We start from the raw sequence: 25,469 nt of genomic DNA, 5'->3' as shown, positions 1-25,469 counted from the left end.
TTCGGTACGCGGGCCTCTCACTGTTGTAGCCTCTCCCGTTAAGGAGCACAGGCTCCGGACGTGCAGGGTCAGCGGCCATGGCTCACGGGCCCAGCCGCTCCGCGGCATGTGGGATCTTCCCAGACCGGGGCACGAACCCGTGTCCCCCGCATCGACAGGCGGACTCTCAACCACTGCGCCACCAGGGAAGCCCTAAAATCCAATTTTTAAAGTCATTGTCTAGTAATTCTATCATTTGTGCCATTTTTGAGTCAATTTTGTTTGATTTTTCTCCTTGCCATGAGTTATAATTTCCTGTTTCGGTTGCCCGATTCATAGATTTTGATTAGGTGCCAGACACTACAAATTTTATGTTGTGTGTCCTGGATATTTTTGTATCATATGTTGATTATTGAGCTTTTTTTTTTTTAATAGTAATCTTTTATTTATTTATTTATTTTATATTTATTTTTGGCTGTGTTGGGTCTTCATTTCTGCGCGAGGGCTTTCTCTAGTTGCGGCGAGCGGTGACCACTCTTCATCGCGGTGCGGGGGCCTCTTCACTATCGCGGCCTCTCTTGTTGTGGAGCACAGGCTCCAGACGCGCAGGCTCAGTAGTTGTGGCTCACGGGCCCAGTTGCTCCAGGGCATGTGGGATCCTCCCAGACCAGGGCTCGAACCCGTGTCCCCTGCATTAGCTGGCAGATTCTCCAACACTGCGCCACCAGGGAAGTCCAATTATTGAGCTTTATTTGCTAATTTACTTGAGAACAATTTCATTCTTTTGATCTTGCCTGTGAGCATTCTTTGGTTACATCAAAGCAGTATTTAGTGTTTTTCCCCATTACTGAGTCAAGATCTTCTTACTGTTGTTTTCAGTGTCCCATTAATTTGGGTTTTTGCTCTCTGGTTGGTGGGAAAAGTTACTAGTCCAAACCTTATTTAAGTGTCAGGCACTATTCTCCCTAATCTTTTCTGGTGGTTCACTGGTCAACCACTGTTATTTTCTTCACCCACTTGTGCTGATCAGTACATGATTGGATACTTGAAGAGTACACTCTGCAGTTCTTTCTCTGCCCACCTCTCCTTTTCTGGTACTTGAGCCTGCATACTATTGATACCTCAACCTGCCTACACACTCATTTCTGTGTCACTGAGTCCACGGGTCTACCCCATGGCCTCAAATATCTTTAGGCAGTAAGCTAGAGCAGCTGAATTATTCACATTGTTTGATAATTTCCCATCTCTGAGGGATTATATACTTCATTGTCTGCTAATTCCTTGAAAGCCATTTTGTTCACACAGAAAATCTGGATTTTTCAAGACAGAGGGCAGAGGGTGAAAATTCTGTCCCAGTTACTTTGTTGTGGAAGGAAGTGGAAACTATTGTATCTCCTGCATGACTGTTTAGCAAAGTAGTTACTTCTACATTGAGATCAGTTTTCCTCGTTACTTTCACATGTAGCTCCATTATCTTCCAGCATCAATGGCTGCAGTAAAAACATTATTGTACAACCTTGTTATCATTACACTGGTTAATATTTTTCCTGAGATTTGCTTAAAAATACTTCTTTATTCCTGGTGTTCAGTTTCTCAACGTGGGACTGCATTTGTATAATTTTTCCTTATTAATATACTGAATGCTACTTTACCATTATGACTTTCTAAGAAAAATACTTCCATTGAAAATTTCAAGTTTTGACTCTGAATATTACTTCTTTGCTGTTCTCTCCCTTCTCTATCCTTAAACTTCTCAGAAAAATATTAGCTTCTGAATTTATCCTTCTGCTTACCTGCTCTTTTACATTTTTAATCATTTTTATCTTGTGATGCTTAATTCTGTATGATTTTTCTCAATTTTATATTCCAATTTACTGTTTTTCATGCAGCTGGAGTCTATTCCTTCTATGCATCCTTAAATTTTAAAGGCTGAATTTTTCATGTGGAAGAAATTGAATTAATTCACTTTCATATTCCAATTAACTAGCTTCATTTGATTGAGTTTTTATTTCATTTCTTATTTTTTATGGATGTGACTTCTTCATTTATTTCTTTGAAGATAAATTTAAAATACTTACTAGAATTTTCTTTACAGTTCATGAGGAGAAATATGTTAGTACTCTGTCATAACTTTATTACTTATCTTTCGTACAATCAGATTTGAAGGGTTTTTTTGCTTTCTATTTTTTTTTTAGTAATATTTTCATTTCTATTGGTTTTTGTATACTCATTTCAAATGGGAGGGTTTGTGGGTTTTTTTTGGTTCACTTTTAATTTATTTTTTTCACTCTCTCCTTCTGTGCTCACCCCTTCTTATATAGGGAATATGGAGTTGCCTTGCTCAAGGGTAACTACCTTCCTGGTAAATTACACTTTGCCAGCCTCACAGTGACAGTCATAGGTTATAGATAGAACCTCTGTGACAGCTGATAATTATTATTATTGTATTATCCTTCCTCCTTAGGCTCAGAGTTCAGTAGCTACAGGCTACTTATTGAAAGCTGATGTAACCATCTCCTAGCTTCACACCTTGAAATATCTTTGGTCTCAAATCTAACATGGACCCCTTCTATATTCCTCTTAAACTTCTAGAGTCAAACCATTACCATCCTTTCCTAATTTATGGCATAGAAGACTCAATGCTTAATCTCAGCACCCCTTTATTGATTCCTTCTTTTCCTAATCTACAAAGATATGATTTCTAAATCTGGATATACACATTTTTAGTTATCTCAGCAAAAATTGATGTTTGAAGTAGAAGCTGCATCAAAGCATACATTTATTATGCCACCATTTTGGTAAAATGTTTAACCAGATTATTTGTCATAATGAAACCAATATACCAATTAATAATTGTAAGAACAACACTTTTATTCATTCTAACATTTTTCTAAAAACAGCAGAAAAAAAAAAAACCTGAGAGAAATTAACAACAAAGTTGGCTTTCTAGCCTCTCCTGCCTGCCTTTTTGATATGAATTAATTTTGTAAACCAGGACACAGACATTAATAACTTTTCTTAATTGAAATGACATGATTTCTAAAAATCATTTTTTTCAGAGAGAAGACCGTGAAGAAGGTCAGCTATTTATAATATGAAACACAGAAATTAGACTAAAATACCTAAGTTAAATATAAATGTCTACTTCCAAAGAATGAGTTATAAAAATACTTTTTCACACTTCTAACTTAGAAAGCATGCATCCAATTAACCATTGCCTTGAAGGCTTTTCTACTTGGACCTCTTGAGGTGGAGGTCAAACAGAAGAGTTAATTGCAAATTTCAAAGTGAAATTTTAGGACAAATTAAAGTATTGCTCTCAGAAATCTGATTTGTTACAGATATCTTATAATTTGCCTGAAGATATATTCCACCAGTGTCTTTATGTAAAGTAGTTTTGTATTGACTATGCAGGATACTAAAAGGTATATTAGTTTAATTACTTCATTGAATGTATGGTCTCAGTTTGGTAGGCCCTTTTAATGATAGATTAAATGTGGAACAATATATGGTGTTAAGAAAAACAGCATAGGGGTTACTTAACCTTAACAACAGGATAATCTCAACCCCAAGCATGGGGGTTGAGATATCCATATTCTGATTTGCAGCTCAGCTAGGGCATACTATTTAAATAGATAAATCATGCATGCCCTAAGACTATTGTTATCTTGAATAATTTATTACCACCAACCTCCTCTATCCCATCAAATTTCACTCTAAAATTTGCTCTTTCTAAAGAAGGCAGTGACATTAGCTTTCTCCCTATCATTTAGTTACTTGGAAAGTCTCTCTGGGATCCCCATACCACCAAACAAAACCAGAAATGGAATTAGCTTGTTCAATGCATGCTTAGGTCAAATGGGAAGAGGACAAAAATAGATCCTGCCTCCATATAATTGTTCCTTTGCTCTTTGGCTTACATCCTCCTTTTTATCGAAAAGAATAGGAAAAAATCCCTGGAAAAGAGTCCTTTATTCGTTCTACTGTTTTTCTGATATAATTATCTTTACAGAGTGTGGCTGCCAAGATCTATGGTGACTTATGCTCAGGCAGCATTGCCTTTAAACAGAGATCAATAAAACCCCCCATGTCAAACTATCAAGCACGCTCACGCGCGCGCGCACACACACACACACACAAATGTATTTCAAAAAATCACACGGATATCTGTGTTGCTGCGGGTTCACTGCTCAGTGATGCTTCAGTACAACTTGTAGACCTTCAGGCCCAGGAACGTGCTTCTCAAAATTTCTTGCCCTTTGTTCTCAAAACAAAAGTTTACTCTGTCCAAATGCCATCACCTTCTGTGGCTTGTGCCTCTACCCTTGTGGAAGATGGACTCTGATTTTGAGTATAGAGAGGGGCTGAGCAGCTAAAAAGCATAGGTAAGATCATCTTTTTCTTTGAATGAATGAAGTAGATCTTCCTTAATAAAGTATTTTGCTTAGAATTACTGAAAGTTCATTTTTACCCATATTTGTGTTCCAGTTTGTGACCCTGAGTGATTCACCAATTACTGAAATATTCTGTCCTTTTGAAGTTGGCAGTTGAGGACAATTTTGTAAATTGAGCAATCAAATTTCTATTTTTTTTAGTTGAAGAGAAGTTACATTAACTGAGGGCTGTCCCTGTTTCCACAATCCACGTTAGTTCATTCACTTTGCCATATAATCTTGCAGTATGTCCCAGTTTATTCATAAACTCACTTGTTTGAGGTGTTTGCATGTTTTGTTTTGTGAAGCTCTGCTGTAATCATTCTTGTACATGTCCCCTGTTTTATATGTGCAGGATTTCTCCTGGGTATTTACCTGTGGTTGGGATTGCTGAAATAACACGTGAAATGTGATACCAGTTCTTGATCTTGGCAACTAGATGGACATTGAATGCTAGAATTGTGAGTAGCTTTATTATTATTTTTTTAATTTAGTAAATTGAATTAATTAAAATTTGCTAAATTTTATAGTGTGTTAGAATATGGTACATTTAACGGACAGTAATCACGCCAAGAAAGGAGTCTTTGAAGCCATGGGGGTGGGGGGGAGATTGCACTTACAAAGAGAAGGTGAGAGCGTAAGATGAGCCTTGGTGCTGTACTTGAGGAAGGGGAAGGAGTGGCCATGAGAAGTGAGCCAAGAGGAATCTGAGGAAGAGCGTACAGACACTAAGGCTGCGTCACGCCTGAGTGTTTGAGGAAGAGCAGAGAAGTTCCTGCGGCCGCGGTGACGTGAGCGAGAGGAAAGTGATAGAGATGAGGTCTCAGAGGTGCCAAGAGGGGATGCGGGCAGCTCGTGTAGAGGCCATCGTGAGGAGCTCAGCTTTTCCTCTGTGTGAAAGGAGGTGCCATCAGATGATGTTAATCAGAGAAATTATGTGATCTGACATGGTTTTTAAAGGACCACGCTGGCATCTCACTTGAGGGTGTAGTGCAGAGTGGGTGCAGGTGAACACCCAGCTAACAGAGTCTAAGAACCTACCTTTTCTGGAGAGGAGTTGTGGTGTGTGTCTCTGCGGGGAGGCGTGTGAGTATATCACCCTAGTTTCCACATACAAAGGAGGCAGTGGACCTTCCCTCCACTTCTTTAGTGGAAACAGTATATAGAAACAGCTCTTTGTAAAACAAATGAAGATCCTAACTTCATCGACCCTTAAAGCAGTATTCCACACATGAAATGGTTTCACTAAAAGTCCAGCTTGGTCATAAGATGAGTTTTCATACCTAAAAGGTAACTGACGGGGCTTAAGGGTGAAAATGGTATTACTGTCTGACAGCTGACTGAAGATGTCAGTGTCCATGAGAGAGTGGACATTGAACTGGGGAAAATTGGGTCTAATCTTCAAGGCAACTGAATTTATTATTGTCATATAAAAGGATCTCTATTCTGCTTCTGAATCTAGCTGAGATATTTCTCCAAGGTCTGAGGAGAAAAGTTTTTCCTAGGCACTAATGCTTTTCCTAAAGGTTTGGTTTAAATTTTTTTGCAGAAGACATTAGAAGAGATTTTGTCCTGGAAAGATTAGCTAAGTCAACAGGTTTTTATTTAAAGTTGAAAGTGCTCTCCAGTGCTTCAGAAGCAGGTCCTTATTTCTGCAGTGGTATCAGACATTGTTCATGTAAAAATTTTACCCCGTATGGTAGAAAATCAAAAACAAGTGTTATAGAAGGTATTATTTTCTGCCAGAGGTTATTCGGATACTGTTGGATGATGAGGTCAGTTCTTTGAACAGATAATGTCATTCTCAAGATTCTATTTGATACAAGTGACAATTACAATAGACAAACTTTAAAAATCAGTTCAAGAAGCTGAAATGTGTGAACCTGTTATTTTTATGATTTTATGGAAAGTGAAAGACATGCATGAAATTTGGGCGTTTCATGAAGCGTTAGCAAGTGGCAAAGAATATTCTTATTTATGGAGAATTCATGGTGATAACTTTCTTTAGAAGATATTAGGAAAGGCTAGAAAAATTTAGTATCAGTCCAATAAATGTCAAATAGTTTTGTGATGTAAGGTGGTTTAAATCTACTGCCTATCTCGCTATCCATCTATTTTATTTCTCTTTCTTACATATAGAATATAAAGGTTTTGGAAAATTGAGGGGAGTTAAGGAACTTCAGAAGTAAAATGTAGAGAAATAAGCAAGACTTTAGAACTCTGAAAGGGTCCTTGGTCATTAAGGTATTGCCCATATTAAAAGGGCAAGGAGTTAACTAGATGACTTGAAAACATGCTGACATCAGAAAAGCATCAACACGAGGGACCACCTGGGACCCTTCCTACAGGAAGGTTATGTAGCAACTGCTGTGACTCACCAGCGAAAGGGATTTGAAGGGCGAACAATTCCCTCCCTGCCTTTCTTTTTTCTTATTTACCAACATTAAATACGTTAATCGCAAATTGGGTGGAGGTATGGGATGAGTGATCCCACAGTCGTTTTCTCTGGCCATCTAACTTCACCGCAAATTTAGCATGGGTAATTAATTCCACCGGTCTGTCTGTTGGGGGGAGGTGGTGGATTTTTCTGGAGAGGATATTATTTGCTGGCATGTGAGGGCTATTTTTGTTCAGACAAAGCCACACTATGAAATTTGGTTGGTGGCAGGATTATAGAACTCTTCAAGGTCAGGTGTAACCTCTCACCTGGGGGCGCTGGCACACGGCGGTGGCCGGGCTAATAAAATGCCATCGCCCACAATGATGAAGCCAGAAGAGGGGGTACACAGAGGCAGCAAACAGCATCAGGTTTCTTCTGGCAGTTCTGTTAGAATTGGGGACAGGAGCGAGGATGGCTAAGGTCCAGTAGCGCCAGCGACATTACAGCGTTCTAATCCCACCGGTGTCGGGTGGCCACACCTCTGGTCTCTTGATGATTCCTTTGATTCCCGAATCAAAGAGATTTCAGAAGCTGCTTCCCCGGTTTTCTCATGCTATGAGCTGCTTCATATATTTCTAAATTCATTTTCTTCCTATGTGGCCCGACTCCGTTTCTAATGTCTGCAGCCAGCAACCAAGAATGCCGACCGAGGCAAGTGTTGAGAAATGTTTCCTAGATTTTGACAAGTTTAGTTTATAATTTGCTGATTTTAACAGCTTTTTGTTTCCCATGTAAAGAAAATGTGGTGACTTGATAATTTATGCAGTGTTTTCTCTAAGAATTGGACATGGAATTGTGATTGTATGTCATGGGTAAACATGGATTTTATTAGTTAATATTGTGGTTTTTTCAACTTAGTGTTTTTGAGGAGTTTGATTCTAAATTGGTTTCTCACAGTCAGTAGATTACTCTTATTGTTTCATAATAACACCTAATTTCACTTCTGTAACTTGGAAATATTTATTCCAATCTTGAGCATTCAATACATCAAAATATTCTGTACTTTGAGATAAATTTTTTTTAAAGGATGAAAAGTACCATCTTATAAGAAAGAAATAACAGTCCATCTTTTTTCTCTTCTTTGATTTTCTAAACTCTTTAAGTGGAACCAAGTATCCACAAACATTAGGGAGACCTGACTTTTCTGTGACAAGTTTAGAACAAGTGGAGGTACCTCAGGGGGCAGATTTGAAAGGAAATATCCTAAAGATAATTAAGTACGCGTTTCAAACTAGGGGAAAATGCCGATGTGGGGAATATTTTTGTTGAAACTCATTTTTAACCTGAAACTACAAGAGAAAGATTATTGTTGCAGGTTTTCAATAGAAATTGCCTTGAGAATCCTTCTCTTTGAAGCGTGTCCCTGAGTTGCATAGAAAATTTGCAATAACGAAGTGATTATTATCATTGTATTCGTTTTTTTCCTATTTAACATACCTTGTAAGTGACTCTGTAGCAAACTAAATACAGTTCCCCATTAGCTAAACTTGTACTTCCACCTTTGTTTCAACCAGAATGGAGAATTTAAATTAATGGAATGGTGAGATGTGTATGGATAAAAGGAAAAGTTGAAAACTAGGGCCTCCTGGATTTCTTAGTTCAAATCCCGTCTGATCTCTTCTTTTGCTGTGGTGCAAATTTGGCCTTTCTATGACCAAGTATAAAACTGGCCCCAATCTAAGTAGAGTCTCATTTTTAAAATAAATGCCAAACTAAAACTTTTCAGCATATGAATTGTAAAGATGCCCTTATGACCACAGATTTCATGGAGGGAGACATTGCAGAGTGATTTGGAATAGAAATAGTTACAAGTGACGTATTTTGTTCATCCCATGAGCGAGCAGTTTGCTGGTAACACAGTCAAGCACATTCAGTGTCAAAATGCTCTTTATAGAATGTTGCAAGCACAGCTGTAAATATGCGCTATATCTTTTAAATCTTGATTTTTATTGCCATTATGCATACTAGAGTTGTGAGAATTTCACCAGGGATTTGTGTCAGGTTTAAAACATATCCTTGAAAGATTTTAGTAAAGAATGGAGATATCTGGCCTTCCGTGGTGACGCAGTGGTTGAGAATCCGCCTGCCGATGCAGGGGACACGGGTTCGTGCCCCGGTCCGGGAAGATCCCACATGCCGCGGAGCGGCTGGGCCCTTGAGCAACGGGAGAGGCCACAACAGTGAGAGGCCCGCGTACCACAAAAAATATATAAAATAAATAAATAAATAAATAAGAATGGAGATATCTAAATTCATGATACTGAGGTGTTTTGTCAAAAACTACATTTAATAGAAGTAGATTATAGTATGACCTATAATTCAGAAATGCAGTAAATCAGGTAACAGGGGAAAATGCAATTGAAGAGATAGTAATCTAGCATTAAATCTTCAGATGGGTGTCATATAAATGGAAATAGCTACTTCAATTAACTGTTTGCATCAATCAAACAGGAACTTTTTTTTCTGAGGTCTTCTTGACGAAACAACAAAAGTCCTGACATTTCTTATCAGCTTCCATAAATTTTGTTTATTCAGATTATGTATATTGAGTTCCTATTATGTGCAATGTGAAATGATGGATTACAAAGTTAAATTAAGTATGAGAACTGACTGAAGGTGAAATACCTTTTGGGTAATAGGCTGATGTGACACTGAGTTAAAAGTCAATTTTATGTTTATTCCGTCGATAGTTAAGATAGCTAATCCAAACATTGCCACTTTTAGTTAATACATAATTATTGAAATATTCGAAGTTAAGCAATTATGATGACAAAACAAACTATATCTTTGAATAGGAAAAGTAAAGCCTGAAATGTACTGCATTATATAATCATTCACTACAAAATTAAACATTTCTAAACATAAAAATGATGTTTTGTTTGTTTTATGACACACAAAGGCCAGTAAACTTGAATTAACATATTAAAAATTTAGTGTAAAAGTTTTAAAACTTAAGGTGAATGCGACACTAAATATAGGAACTTATCATTTAAAGAATGTTTATAGCTGAAATATATGTACAGAGCACATAAAATTATATACAGAAATTTTATTTCCAGTTTCTTTTGTAGATTTTGATGTTCTTTAAATAATTTGAACATCTAAAGGAAAAATATAATAGGCAAAGTAGTTTTGATTTTATTAACATAAATTTTTCTCCTTTTTTTTTTTTTTTTGCGGTACGCGGGCCTCTCACCGCTGTGGCCTCTCCCGTTGCGGAGCACAGGCTCCGGACGCGCAGGCTCAGCGGCCACGGCTCACGGGCCCAGCCGCTCCGCGGCACGTGGGATCTTCCCGGACCGGGGCACGAACCCGCGTCCCCTGCATCGGCAGGCGGACTCGCAACCGCTGCGCCACCAGCGAAGCCCTTACCTTCATTTTATAAATAGGAATATAGTTCCTTTTCTCACCATCCCTGTGAAGCAGGTATTATTTTCATAATTCAAATGACAAATAGCGAAGTCCAGAGGTTATGGCTAAGGTTACTGATATAATCAGTAGTAGGTTCACAACACAGATATGTATTCATGAGCAACTTTATTCCAAAGCCATAGGGCAATATTACTGATGCTCTACCTCTTTTCTAACTCATGCATTTTCTTCCTCCTTCCTCCTCCTTTCCAAAGCTTTAAAGGAGAGTTGTACAATAATATTTCAAAATAGGTCTTTAAAATTAGCAAGACAAAAGTGTATACAGTTTGAGAAAGTGAAAACTACAGAACATAATATAGTATATTAAGTGGCTAGAGCATCTTCACTCGAGTATAGTGTTAGTTGAGATATCAGTGAAAAAATTGACTCAAACAATGCTTTAGAATGACTCTTTAACAGTCCAAAAAACAAACTGTCAAAAATTCAATTTATTTAAACTAGATATACTAAAATTGATATGTAAGTGCTCACACACACGTACACACACAAGTGTTTGAGGAGATAATGGAATATGTGAGAAAATTCTGAAATCTCTATAGTAATTGAAGATGTGGAAAAATTTATGGTGATTATGAATGTCTAATATTCCGAAGTAGCCTAAGAAATTGAGACGGGATAATTTTCTATTCGACAAAAAATAAATTAAATCACATAAGTTTTCTTTTTGACAAATGATTCTTTTTCATATAATGTTAACAATATAAATTATATTATGTCAGACCTTACATCAGCTATTCAAAGCTCATTTTTTAATTAAAATTCTAATGAGCTACAGGCAAAGTGAAAATTAGTGAGTTGGAAAATTGAGGTGAGAAACTTTCCCAGAAATGTTTAAGAAAGCTTAGTTAGAAACAAAATATGAGAAAAATAATCAATATAAAGGAGAGAATTAGAAGGACTGATTTCTCTCTGGGGAGACTGAAGAAATGGATAATGAGAAGGAAAGGAGAACATGTATTTATAGAAACAATATCAAGTATCGGATTCCAGTGGTATAGAGAAACATAGTTTAATATATTTACCCTGAGATGGCTGGCTCATAAAGCTCCAAAAAGGAAAAACGGGAAATAACTTGCTAGGGAAATTTAAGGATATCAGTGACAAGCTCCCAGAAAGAAAACAGAGATCACATAAAAGGAAAGAATGTAAGATCAACATCATGTTTCTCAAGTACAGCACTGAATAGAAGAGTGACATGAGGCAATCTCCCTGAATTGCTCTCAGGAAAGCATTTTACCCTGTCGTTTAAATGCATTAAGTGCTAAAGAAAGAGACTCCAGGCATTCAAGTCCTTAGAAAACTTACTGTACACGGAACATATCTGGTAGAGAAAAAACTTCATAAATAGGCAATGATTCACAAATATAAACATAAGACATGAGTGTTTGGGAACACAGGAACAACATAAAAGACATGTTACGTTTTTAAACTTACTGGGAGAGTGAACATAACAATTAAGTTTTAACATTGATAAGGAAAAAAGTAAAAACACAGGCCCCCAAAAGATTAGAAGAAAATTATAACAGGTATAAATTTACCTCTGAATGTAAGCATGGCTAATATTGTAAAGTCATCACATTTTTGGTAGAACGTACATTGCGTGCAAACACAATATGCACACAGTTTAAAGAACAATAAAAGCATGAGCATCCTTGCTCTCTGCTCCCAGATTGAGAACCCCAATTGAATGTTAGTAGCCCTTTGATCTTGATTCGTTTGTTTTCCTCCTCTCTGGAAGTAATCATAACCATGAATTCTTAATATTTTTGGTTTGGTCTTACCACATGTGTCTCCTACTATCTATCATCGATCTATAATTTTGCTGCTTTTTTATATAAATGGAATCCTATATTTTAATTGATTTTTAAATTTATAGTGCATTTGCAGAATCAATCATATTTATGCATACAGCTTTATTTCACTTATTTTCACTGCTATATAGTATTCTGTGTTATGATTATACCATAAAGTAATCATCCATTCTACTATTCTGTTAATGGAAATCTAGGCCACTGCTTTTTTGTTTTTCTCTTCTGATCAACGCAGCTATGGATAAAAGGCTTCTTTCTAGTGCAAAGGTTTTTTTTTCCTTCTTCTTCTTGTTGGTTTTCTTTGTTTGTGTTTTATTTTTTCTGGTAGGGATTTTACCTTAGGATAATGTTAAAATACACAATGGAGACCAAACCTGAAAATTCCCTGAGCAGACAAAACAATTTAAGCCATGTAGCAAAACTAAATCTTGCTTATTCCACGAACATAGGGAAACTTAACTTAGGTAATTTCTTGTAAACACCTCTGATCATCATAGAAGAGACTTAAATCATCTTCCTAAAGTAGTATAAAATAACAGTTTTAACCAACCCCCTGCTTTCTGGGAACTCCCATTGTAATAGCTAAGCATTGCCAAGGTGAAAGTACTTCCTCATTTGCACTTTATTAGCCATCCTGCAACGTCTCGCCTCCGAGCTTCAAATAAGCTTTAGATCTGAAAACTTCCAGTTCTCAAACTATTATTCTGTGCACAGTAAATTCTTACTAATATTGTGTTACTGGTCTGATTTTATTTTTTACTGTTTCTGGAATTTTGATAATACACATAGTTTCAACTTCACTGAGATTTCGGAATTGTTTTACAATACAGTTGTACAAGATTACATTCCAAAACTACCCAGGTGTGATGAGAGCATCTCTTACACTACATCTCAGCCCTTCTGTATATGGTCATGTTTTGCTTTGTTTTTAATGAAAAGAAGTTGTACATTTTAATGCAGACAGGGTAATAAATATTTTCCATTCTGGTCTGTGCCATTTATTTGATTTAAGAAATCCTGAACCACCCAAGGAAGAGAACATACACCTGGAGTATCTTCTAAACATGTTTGGTCTGCTTTCTCTTGCCACAGAGTCTTAAGACTTGCTAACTCTTGCTCTTTATTTTTCAGGACAGTCTAGGCTCTTTCTTGCCCTTTGTCCTTTCATATAAATTTTAGAATCAGGTTACTGATTTCTAAAAGAAAAAAAATACCATTGGGGTTTTGATTATGATTGCATTCATCTTATCTATAGATCACCATGGGAAGAATTGACAGTTTCACAGTATTGAGCCTTGCAATTGAACTCAGAGCAGATTCTTCCTTTATTTACATCTGCTTCAATGTCTTTTAATAAAGTTGTATTCTCTATAAGTAAATCTCCTCCTTTAAGATTCTGCATATCTTAAGTAATTTCTATACAGCTATGTGATCAGCATTTTTAGATTACATTAAAAATATTATCCCTTTTGTGTAACACTGCAATTGACTTGTATATTGATAATCCAAAAGGCTTGGTACATTTATGTATTAATTCTAAAGTTTCCAAGTGGTTTCTTTTGGGTTTTCTGTACAAATAATCATATGACCTGAAAATAATGACGTTTTCATTTTCAAATTTTTTTCTTTTCTCATCTTAATGTCAAGGGTGTCTACTGCAATGTTGAATAGAAGTGGTGATAGTGTATCTGGTCTAAAAGTAACTGCTTTAAATGCTTTCCTATTAACTATTATATTTGCGTTATTATTTTGTGATGCCCTTCATCAAGGCACTCTATTTTAAATTTGTAAAAACTTATTTCAGGGGCTTCCCCGGGCTTCCCCGGTGGCGCAGTGGTTGAGAGTCCGCCTGCCGATGCAGGGGACGCGGGTTCGTGCCCCGGTCCGGGAGGATCCCACGTGCCGCGGGGCGGCTGGGCCCGTGAGCCGTGGCCGCTGCGCCTGCGCGTCCGGAGCCTGTGCTCCGCAACGGGAGAGGCCACAGCGGTGACAGGCCCGCGTACCGCAAAAAAAAAAAAAAAAAAAAAAAAAACAAAACTTATTTCAATAACAAATGGGTATGGATTTTTACTGAGAGCTTTTTTTGCCTATTGAGATAATTATATACATATATATTTTATTATTTCTCCCTTTATCTGTTAATGGGAATCAACCCAACTATGTCAGGCTTACCTTTCTTTTTAAAACTTCATTACTAGATTCATTTTGCTAATACAATACTATGTATTAATGACTAGGGTGGTAAGTAATTTTCTTTTCTCCTAAACTTTCCTTGTCAGATTTTGGTATTAAGGTTTTGTGAGCCTAATAAAACAAGGTGACAAATGCTCCTTCCTTTTTTTCTCTATAAGAGTCTATCTAAGATTGGAATCATTTATGTTTTGAATATTTGGTAAAACTTGCTAGACCCAAGACTAGTTGGATCTAGCATTTCATTCGTGTAAAGATTTTAAGGTACTGGCTGAGGTTCTTTAATTGGTAGAGAACTAGTATGGCTTTCAAGTCAATCATTACTCAGTCTTAGTAGGCCATTTCTAAATTTACTTTTCTTTTATCAGTGTATTAGCATGACAGTTGTCATATTGTAATTCTAATTTAATTTCTGTAGCATCTATATTATTTCTCCTTTTTCATTCAAAATATATGCATATATTCTTTGTGTATGTGTATTTGTATGTTCATATTTGCATGTTTATGATTAGCCAAGGTTTTATCTATTTTATTCTTATTTTCAAAGAACCAACAGCATAGGCTAGGTTATGCTGCGGGTATAAATAATCCCACATTTTTAGTTCTTTGAACATATTTGATTCCTTATACTTACTTTTTATTGCAATTCAGCATCTTTATTTCTTTCTTTTTAAATTACAGATCCTCTCACCAGGTTGTAGACTGATGGAGCACCCTCCATCAGGGAAATCATCACTGGTCACCAGGGCATAAGTTGAATGCACCCCGAAATCCTAAGTCACTGCTATACACAATCCCTTGGCCAAAATGCGTTGTAAGGCCAACCTTGAGTTCAATGTCATAGAAAGTACCTGGAAGGAGAGAGAGTAAGGATAAAATGTGAAAAGTTCTTAAGACATCCATGCAAACTTTGGGCTTTATTGCTATTTTCTGTCTTCACTGATTTCAGCTCTCTCTCTACACACATATATCACACCTTCTTCATCCATTCATCTCTTTATGCACACTTCAGCCGCTCCCATATCTTGGCTATTGTGAATAACGCTGCTGTGAACTTGCTATTGCAATACCTTTTCAATATCCTGTTTTCATTTCCTTTGGGTAATAACCCAGAAATGAGAGGGCTGGATCATGTAGTAGTTCTATTTTTAATTTTTCGAGGAACCTCCATATTGTCCTCCATAGTGACTGTACCAGTTTATATTCCCACGATCAATGAACAAGGGATCCCCTGGTCTCCGCATCCTCACCAACACTTGTTATCTCTCGTCTTTCTGCTGATGGCCATTCTGACACGTGTGAGATGATAGCTCATCGTGGTTTTGATCTGCATTTTCCTGCTCATGAGTGACGTTGAGCGCCTTTTCCTGTCCCTGTTGCCCATCTGGACGTCTTCCTTGGAAAAAGGTCTCTTTAGATCCTCTGCCCATTTTTAAACTGGATTTTTTTTCTCTATTGAGTTATATGATTTCTTTATATATTTTGGGTATTAACCCCTTATCAGATACATGGTTTGCAAATGTTTTGTCCCATTCCGTAGGCTGCCTTTTCATTTTGTTGATGGTTTCCTTTGCTGTGCAGAAGCTTTTTACCTTTTCTGAACAAAACTAGGTTCTTTGGAACCCTTTAAATGTGATGTCACGTCTAATATGCAGTTTTTCTCCATATTCGTCCATCTTTTTCATCTCAAAATTAAACATTATCATTACTCTTTACACAGCCAGTATTTGTTTGGGATTATTCAGCCATATATTTTTCCAATTATGGAAAAATAACTGACATCTATCACTATAAAATGTAAGCTATAGAGCATGATTGTTTGAATTACACATATTGTGAATTACCATAGTAGATTTAGTTAACATCCACCATCTCATAAAGATACAAAGAAAAGAAAAAACTTTTCTCCTTGTGATCAGAGCTCTTAGGATCTACCCTATTAACAACTTTCCTATCATCATAGAGCAGTGTGAACTATGGTCGTCGTGTTGCACTTTACATCCTTAGTAATCATTTATCTCATGAGTGGTTATTTGTACCTTTTGACCATTTTCCTCCAATTCCTCCTCTTCCCAACCCCTTGCCTCCTATAAACACAAATCTGATCTCTTTTTTCTATGAGTTTGGTGGAGTTTGTTTTAATTAGATTCTGCTTATAAGTGAGATCATACAGTGTTTGTCTTTCTCTGACTGGTTTATTTCACTTAGCATAATGTCTTCAAGGTCAAAATATATTCATCCATATTAGAATTTCATCTTGCCACAATATTCTTTGATACGTTAGCCTTCACAATGAAATGGGATAACACCTTTTATATAACCCAGAAATTTCTACAGTAAAAAATAACCGAGCCCAACAGAAAAGAGATTTAAAGAAATTCAAGGTCTAACAATCTATTTTTACACACACAGGCTTCAAATCACATGAAGACATATTCATGTTCCTTTTTTCTGACATAACAAGAATTCTGATTAAAAATATAAAGAATAATAATTGCAAATCTAGAGAGATTTATACAACATATATAATGAAGCTTTCATCAATTGTATTGAGAGAGTAAAAAAAAATGTGAAATGTAATACATACAAGTCCTATATGGAAAGACTTAGATATTTTGGGGAAAGATAGCCATTCTGTCCAAGTTAAATTCTAGCTGTATAGCAAGTGAATGACAGCAGCAATGTTTTTTTTTTTCTATTTGTTTTAAGTTCATTGTGGACCAGCTATGGTCTTACTACATATATCTTCATTCTGGAGTCCAGGAGAATGAAGCTATCTCTGTCTGAGACATTGCTATTGTTGTGGCAGAGGAAAAAAATAAAAAGAACAAACAGGGTGGAAACATGTGATGGCTGTTGAAACTTCTCCTTGGAAGTGACATGTCTCTTTTCCTCATGATTCATTAATTAAAGCAAGTTACATTGGCAAGAATTATGTCAGTGTGGTAGGAAAGTATAATGTCCCACCGGGATGAGAACTGAAAGTCATTTTATTAGCTTCCTATTACTGTTGTAACAAATTACCACAATTTATTATCTTATAGATTTATTATCTTACAGACTTATTATCTTACAGTTCTAGATGTCAGAAGTCTTAAGATATCAACAGGGTTGCATTTCGTATGGAGGATGTAAGGTGGTACCCATTTCCTTGGTTATCCAGCTTCTAGAGGCTACCTGTTTCTTGGCTAGTGGCCCCTTCCTCTGTTTCAAAGCCAAGAACGTAGTTTCTTCAAATTCCTCTCTCTTCTCTCTCTCTTTCACATCTCTTTCTTTCAAACTGACCCTCCCACTTCTCTTTGATAAGGACCCTTGTGATTACTAGAGAATCTAAAATAATCTCTCCATCTCAAGATCCATAAACTAATCATATCTGCAGACTTCCTTTTGCCACGTAAATTAACATATTCACAGTCTCTAGGGATTAGGACATCGACAACTTTGGGAGACCATTTTTCATCCTGAATAACAGTAGAAAAGAGGTAAATGATTTGAAAATTAAATAGTTTACGCAGGCTGTCCTCTTGATCATCAGATTTGCTTCTGTGCTATTTACATAGAATATGCTTAGCCCCCTTGCCCCAAGAAGTACATTAAAGATTCCAGTGTACCATCAGAATCCGTGTCCAGGATCACAGATTTTCCATGTCAGATTTGCATATAGCTTTTCTTGATGCAGAGATCAAAGAATTAAAAGGAGACACCCAATAGGTACAGGATAATGTCAGTAAGGAGAAGAATGAAAGTTGTGGAGCGGACACTACGTCATCACAATTCTGACATCTCACCGTGGGAGAGAGCGCGCTGGTCAATTCCTTTCCGTGGACTTTGCTTTCTTGATGTTCTTTTTCATTATCTTTCTTGGTTGCATCTAAAGAAAGCATTAGAGAGAAATCTTTCCTTGGATACTAAGCTTATTTTCTATAGGAATTTGGGGCTTAAGCTCAGTCACAGGTGGAATGTTGAATGGTTTATATCTCTGAAAATCTACTTCTTTGTTTTTAGTAATCAGCTCCACGTGCCAGTAGCCATATACCCACAGATAGTTGGTAAGCTTCTCTCTCTGGTGTTAGTTACAGTTATTTGAACTGAAAAGGCAAGGTATTCATTAGACTTTTTCCGTTGAACCACTTTTGATCATTCGGAAGTATTTACTGGGTACCAACTTAATCAGAGTTAGAAGTTTTAACAGAGGAATTGCTGGCCATAAGCTTGATTCAGTCCTGACCACAGGCTGATTTTCTATTTGGCAACATGATTTTTTTCTCAGTTTTGCTTTTCACGGTTAGATGAGGATCAGTTGCACCCCTCCACCCAACAAGTCCCAGTATGTAGACTCCTTGATTTTTCTTTTAATCCTATTTACAAAGAATTTGCCTGTATAGACTCATTTGATAGTACCCTGTGGAATATAGCCAATGATAGCCAACATTCTATCTCTTGATTCTTTCAGCCAAAGCCATGGACTCACTTAGTACATTTATCTGTACTACAGATAATTACAATTATTATTCTGAGTTGTCACAGGAGAAGCACTTTTATGAGATGCTCCACCACTACAATGCATGCATTGACAGTTTTCCAGTCTTCAAATAAAGTTTCCTCACTATCCAATGCCTAGTGCAAAAGCCTATGCCACGTTTTTTCCCTCTTTTAATGTAGCAGCCCACTGTTGATAATGATATATTTATCAGTATATTTAGGCTAAGCCACCACACCAAAATCTCAGTAGCTTACAACTATGTACGTCTATGCCTAGCTTATTTTATGTATCCATTGTGGGTCAACTTCTCTGTTCCATATTTCTTGATTCTGCAGTCAGATTATAGAACTCACTAAGTTATAAATTATTTAATTACAAGAATCTCATTTGTTATCTAGTACAAGTTTTGGCATATAGTGGGCCCTCATTACTTATATTTTTCATATGTAAGAGATTTTATTGTTGGAAAAAAAAAATCACAGAGGAGAAAGGAAACAATAATTAATGTGAACATCTGAATATGTGTGTACATGCATGTATATATATCAGTTAAAAGCAGCAGTAAAAATTTGCATTGTCCAATCAGATTCACATTAAACAGAGTGCTTACCCAGTGTGAAATGTTTCCCAATAATGTGTTGTAATGAGTGAACGCGCACAGCGGAAGCAGAGAGCGGACTGCGACGTGGAGGGCACCTCCTCTGGTCTTTTATTTTCTGCACTGGGCTCGAGCTCCCCGGCCCAGAGTGAGAGAAGAGAGTTCTAGGGAGAGTCTTCAGGTGTCCCAAACGCAGAGAACATTTTGACTATGAATCATACAGTTGTAGCTTAAATGAGTTTTCCAGGGGGAATAACCTTGTAAATATAAAGATTCTCTAGGTTTGTTTCTCAAAAAGGAAAACCCTACACTGCAGGCAGTCTGCTAGATGCATTTCATAGGCTAGAAACTCTTCTCGCAACAATATAATTAGTCCATTTGCCAAGAGGTCCGATTATCAGCATGTTTTCAGGAAGGTTAGCGTGGGTCACCTGCCTTTCTTCTCAGAATGTCCCGCAGGTAAGGAGAGAAAACTGGGTAATGGCCCAGTTGCTTTAACTCTTTAAAACTTTGGTAAAATCACAACATCAGAAATAAAATTCCAAGGACTAATTTATATGTGTAGGAAAAGTATGTTATAAAATAGGCCAGTAAGTACATTTTATATAATTTCATAAAATATTCTAGAATCTAGTAGATATGGGGAGAAATGGTACAGGTAACAGTTGTAATGTCAAAAAAAAATTAAAGAAAAATATATATTACTTTACTACCATTATATAAGCAAAAGTAACAATGAAATATAGACCAATTGATACTTACTATTTTTCCTTGGCTTATATCATGGTAAATTAATAAAATGACTTTATAAATCCATTTACCAGTATGTTAAAGAACTAGAAACTATATGTACTTCTAGATGAAGAGATGTAATGATTGCTAATTCATCTTGTGAAACAAATATAGGAATAGGTAAAGCTATAGGTAAGAATATAACAGTATAAACTGTAAAAGTGAAAAATTGCAATAACCGAATAAACTGCAATATGAGAAGAGGTAAGTATATTAAAATGTAGCAACTCTAGGTCAACTGAAAAACTAATTATCAAGGATACCCTATGTGTAAATAGATCCATGTCTCCATCTTCAACCCTACTTCTCGTTGTCTATCATATGAAATGGATAAGTATTTTCAATTCCTTATTGTACATGATAAAAGTAGGACTTTTAAATTTTGCACAGCATGTAATATTATTACCTAGAAATAAAAAAATGGGAATATAAATAAACCCAAATATTAATGCCAAGAAATAGTCCTAGTTAACATTCCTTGGGGTTACAAGTACATAGTAAATGGAACAAAACTGGTATGGTCCTAAAAGGATACAATATATGGATAACAAATACTTAATTTTTTAAACTTCCTTTATCTTATATTTGAAGCATAAAGTGAGCAACAACTCAAAATTAATTTAATCTTCAATAAAAGAAATGTATTTCATCTCCAGAATTTGATTTAAGCATCATTGCTCTACAAGAGCTTACATTTATTTTATTATCTGTGGAACTCCTAAGTACAGGGTAGGCCCTGACCTTGGACCTCTTCCTTGTGTGATTGGCTTCAACTTAATGGTGAAAGACTAATGGTAGTAATTAGGATATACTTTTGATGATTCCAAGGATTTTGTGACAATTTGAGTTGAAGAGTATCGGAATTTTCATTTAAATGATATTAAATTTTATATTACCATTAGAATACATTTTATTCCAAAATTTTAAAAAAATGAATACCTTTAAAGGATTTCTCTCTCTCCACATTGATACAACTACATCCAAGGACAATAAGTAGACATAAATATAATGTGTTTCACTGTCAACTCTTTACCTAGTCATCTGTATGATGGAACCCTGAATATAGAGCCTTTAAATTTCAAATGCAAATGCGTTTATATACCGTGAATATGAAGGCATTTCAGGGCACACAGAGTTTTCAGAATATTTCAGTTCATATATAGTTGCTGTGAACCTTTGATATAAACCATTCTGCTTTTATTTATTACTCTCCCCCATATGCTGAAGAGGTGGAAAACCATAAATTATAATTGAACTCTAGGAATAGAGCTACACCAACCTAAATTGTTCTCGCACAATTAAAACTGTGAAATCACAGCCTCAGAATGTAGAAAAGAAGAAAGCTTTCAGCGTATTGAGATACCTAAATTAGAAGCCATTTTAATACTAACCCACTTAAATTGCTTTCTTGTTAGTGGAATTATTCAAGGGCTATACTCATTCTCCTCTCCTGTTGGGGATGGGCGTGGGGGTGGAGGTTTTGACATTAACATTATCAACAAAGTATGTATAGTGGCAGAACCTAATTTTGTAGAACGGAAATCAACAACTAGATGTTCAAGTTGTAAGAAAGGCCTACTTAATGAGATAGAAGACCAAATTTGAATGTCACAAATCTGTACTTTATTTTCACCTTATAAAATGTTTCTTACCTGTGCCCCTTTGTGGCATTTCTGTAGCTTGTGTTTCAGTGTTAAGCTTATTAAACTTGCCTTTTCTGTTCTCATTACTAGAATACTTTATAGGTAAATCCACTCAAGGAACCTATTGTGCTTTCTGATCAAAGAGGAAAGCGATGCGAGGCTATAACAAGCAATTTAATCTTTAATAAGCACGTTCATGCCCAAGGTCATAACAAAGGTTAAATTAAAAAGTTAAAGTAAAACTACAGCAAAACACTAACGATAACGTCCTAAATATGACCAGGGCAAAATAATATTTGACAGAGAGCACTTTCACAGCATCCCAGTGCTAATTTTTTAAATTTTGCTTTAGAGTAGTAACTTAGCTCAGATAAGGTATAGAATATTAAATATTACAGACATACATAAAAATGCCTGAGACTTTGCTCCTAAATAAGTAAGCTAAGCTGTGCATGGAATTTAAATTTCTAACTTAAAAAATGTTTAAGTGTATTTTACTAAATACTGTGTTGTTAACCTATTGTTATTTTCTAACTAAAAAGATAAAAATTTGGTACATTGTTTTACTCATTTTTTCCTGTATTTTAAAAAACAAACGTACAGCAGCTAGGATGTGAGAGCATTTAAATATGCAATTTGGTCTACTGTTTGGATAATGATTAGTAAACACTTGAGATGTTATAGTAAAAATTCTGTTGATTAATAAATATTTAAATATAAATATTTAACATATAGAAAAATATTTGTAAATAACATCTATTATAAATTATAATGCTTTTTGAATTTGTACATTCTTGTTGTTTTAATCTAAACGTATTTCATGTTAAATGAAATAAATATTCTTGATTAAAACTTCTTTTAAGATAAAGTAAGACCATTTCTGCTTAATAGATATGCTATGCCCTATTTATGTACTTGATTTCTTTAAGAACTATTTTAATTATTTCCTGTTAATAGGCACTGAGCAATAGAAAAGCTTTAAAAGTACCTTTGGTTCAATAAACATACAGTGACCCCACTGTATATATGTGCCATGGGGTCAATGTAACTTTATTGAACCAAAGGTACTTTTAAAGCTTTTCTGTTGCTCAGCGCCTATTAACAGGAAAGAATTAAAATAGTTCGTAAAGAAATCAAGTACATAAATAGGGCATACAATGGAATATTACTTAAATAAAAAGAAATGAAATTGAGTTATCTGTAGTGATGTGGATGGACCTAGAGTCTGTCATACAGAGTGAAGTAAGTCAGAAACAGATAAACAAATACTGTACGCTAACACATATATATGGAATCTAAAAAAATTAATTAAACAAATAAATGGTTCTGAAGAACCTGGGGCAGTACAGGAATAAAGACGCAGATGTAGAGAAAGGACTTGAGGACACGGGGAGGGGGGAGGGTAAGCTCGGACGAAGTGAGAGAGTGGCATGGACATATATACACTACCAAGTGTAAAATAGCTAGCTAGTGGGAAGCAGCCGCATAGCACAGGGAGATCAGCTCGGTGCTTCGTGACCACCTAGAGGGGTGGGATAGGGAGGGTGGGAGGGAGATGCAAGGGGGAGGGGATATGGGGATATATGTATGTGTATAGCTGATTCACTTTGTTATACATCAGAAACTAACATACCATTGTAAAGCAATTATACTCTAATAAAGATGTTAAAAAAATAAAATAAAAAATTTTAAAAGAAAGATACATTGACCCTAGTGTTCCACTGATAAATGGTGAAAGTCAACTAACAAAATATGGAGAATAATAGGAGAAAACTGGAAAAAAAATTTGTTGGCTGATACCTCTTGATTCCTTTATCTATTATTTTCAGATCCTGTGATATTATATGCTGAACTTTCATCTGCTCACAATATATTAAAATCTAATGATTTTAGGTGAAGCGAGGGCTTGTTCTCGGTAGACCATGTGGAAAAACGTGGGCGTAATTGTTCTGCTCCCTTGTTTTACAGTAAACTTATATATTTATGGGAAACATAGGACAGAAATTAACCATGACGATAGTCCATTGACATGAAAAAATTAGATCAATGCATGAAGCCAGAAAATTCACAGAGTAATTTCATTAAACAGGATTAATAAGTTTTTGATTCAGTGTTGAAATTTAAAAGCTGCTAGGAGTTCTTTTCTTTTATTGAAACCTAATACACTTCAGTTAAATATTATACTGTTATAATATCAGTAACGTTGCAACAGATGAGTCAAAGCAGGGTTGGCAATCCTTGAAGATTCAGCTCCTAATTTCCTTCACACTTTTACCAAGTCCCCACGTTTTCCAGACAAAACTGGGACAGAGGAAATATCCCCAAATAGTTATATATAAAAATGAAAGAAAAGATTCTGGAAAAACATACATATATTTTCCGAAAATGTTGATAGATGAGAAAACAAACTGGCACTATACAAAAATAAGCCTGAAAAAATACATGAAGTGGGATTCACGATTTTCCACCGAAACATTGTTTTAATTTATTGATCGTTTTCAGATCGGCCAACTCGATACGGCATATTGGCATATCGTCTCTAAGTATATAAGTATTTTATAAAATTTTCAAAAGTTTGTACTTCAAGTTATTTTTTTTTCTTTTCATATTATTTTCCTATTGCTGCATAACACAAAAATAGAAGCTTAAAACAAAACCCATTTTAGAGCTCATAGTTTTGAGCTTCAGAAGCCTAGCGCACGTTGGCGGCATCGTCTGCTCAGGGTCTCCTCAAAGGCTGGGGTGTCGGAGGACCACATTCCTGTTTGTCTCTGGAGGCTATGGGGAAGAATTACTTACAGGATTATTCAAGTTATTAGCAGACTTCATTCTCTGCTGGTTGTAGGACTGAGGTATCTGTTTCTTCGTTAGCTGTTAGCTGAGGCCATTCTGAGTAACTAGAGGCTGCTTTCAAATCCTTGCCACGTGGCCTCTTGTATCTTCAAAGCCAGAAATGGAAAATCTCCCTCTGGCAAAGCCCCCTCATGCTTTTAATCCCTAACTTCTCCCTCTGTGAACAACTAGAGAAAATTCTCTGCTTTTAAAGGGCTCATCTGAGTAGGGCAGGCATGCCCTAGAAAACCTCCCTTTCTTAAAGTCAGCTCTGCAATATACCATAACCTAATCATGGGAGTAAAATCCATCATATTCATTCTCCAGGGATTATGCAGATTGCGTATATAGTGGGCAGAAATTTTGGAAGCCGTCTTAGAATTCTGCTGACCAGATGGTCTTTGCTTATTTTCCTGTAGACAATCATCTGAATCATAGCAAAGTATGTATCATAGAAAAGTGAAAACTTTTTCAGATATAATTAATTAAAGCAACTCCTAAATTATTGTCTGTTTGGGCATATGCATGTGTGCTAGCCTGTGTGTGTGTCTACATGCCTGAGTGTTGTTGTGTTTTTTTATTCTGTTTGTGCCAAGGCCCAAAGGATCATAATATAATTAAGATGCCAGAGGGTCGGAGCTTACAGGAAAGCCTTTAGGAATCTTTTTTTCACCAGTTACCAGAGGTAATTAATGGCTTACCCTAACACATGGAGAAACTTACAATTATAAGTCATATGTTCACTTCAGAATCTTATGCTATCATTTTTTAATATATATGAAATGCTGTGAAACCTTCTAAGAAGATTCTTCTTTGAAATAAGGTTTAAATGTACA

Source organism: Kogia breviceps, chromosome 20 (genome assembly GCF_026419965.1).
Source record: "Kogia breviceps isolate mKogBre1 chromosome 20, mKogBre1 haplotype 1, whole genome shotgun sequence".
Lineage (NCBI taxonomy): Eukaryota > Metazoa > Chordata > Mammalia > Artiodactyla > Physeteridae > Kogia > Kogia breviceps.
This window is presented reverse-complemented; position numbering follows the sequence as displayed.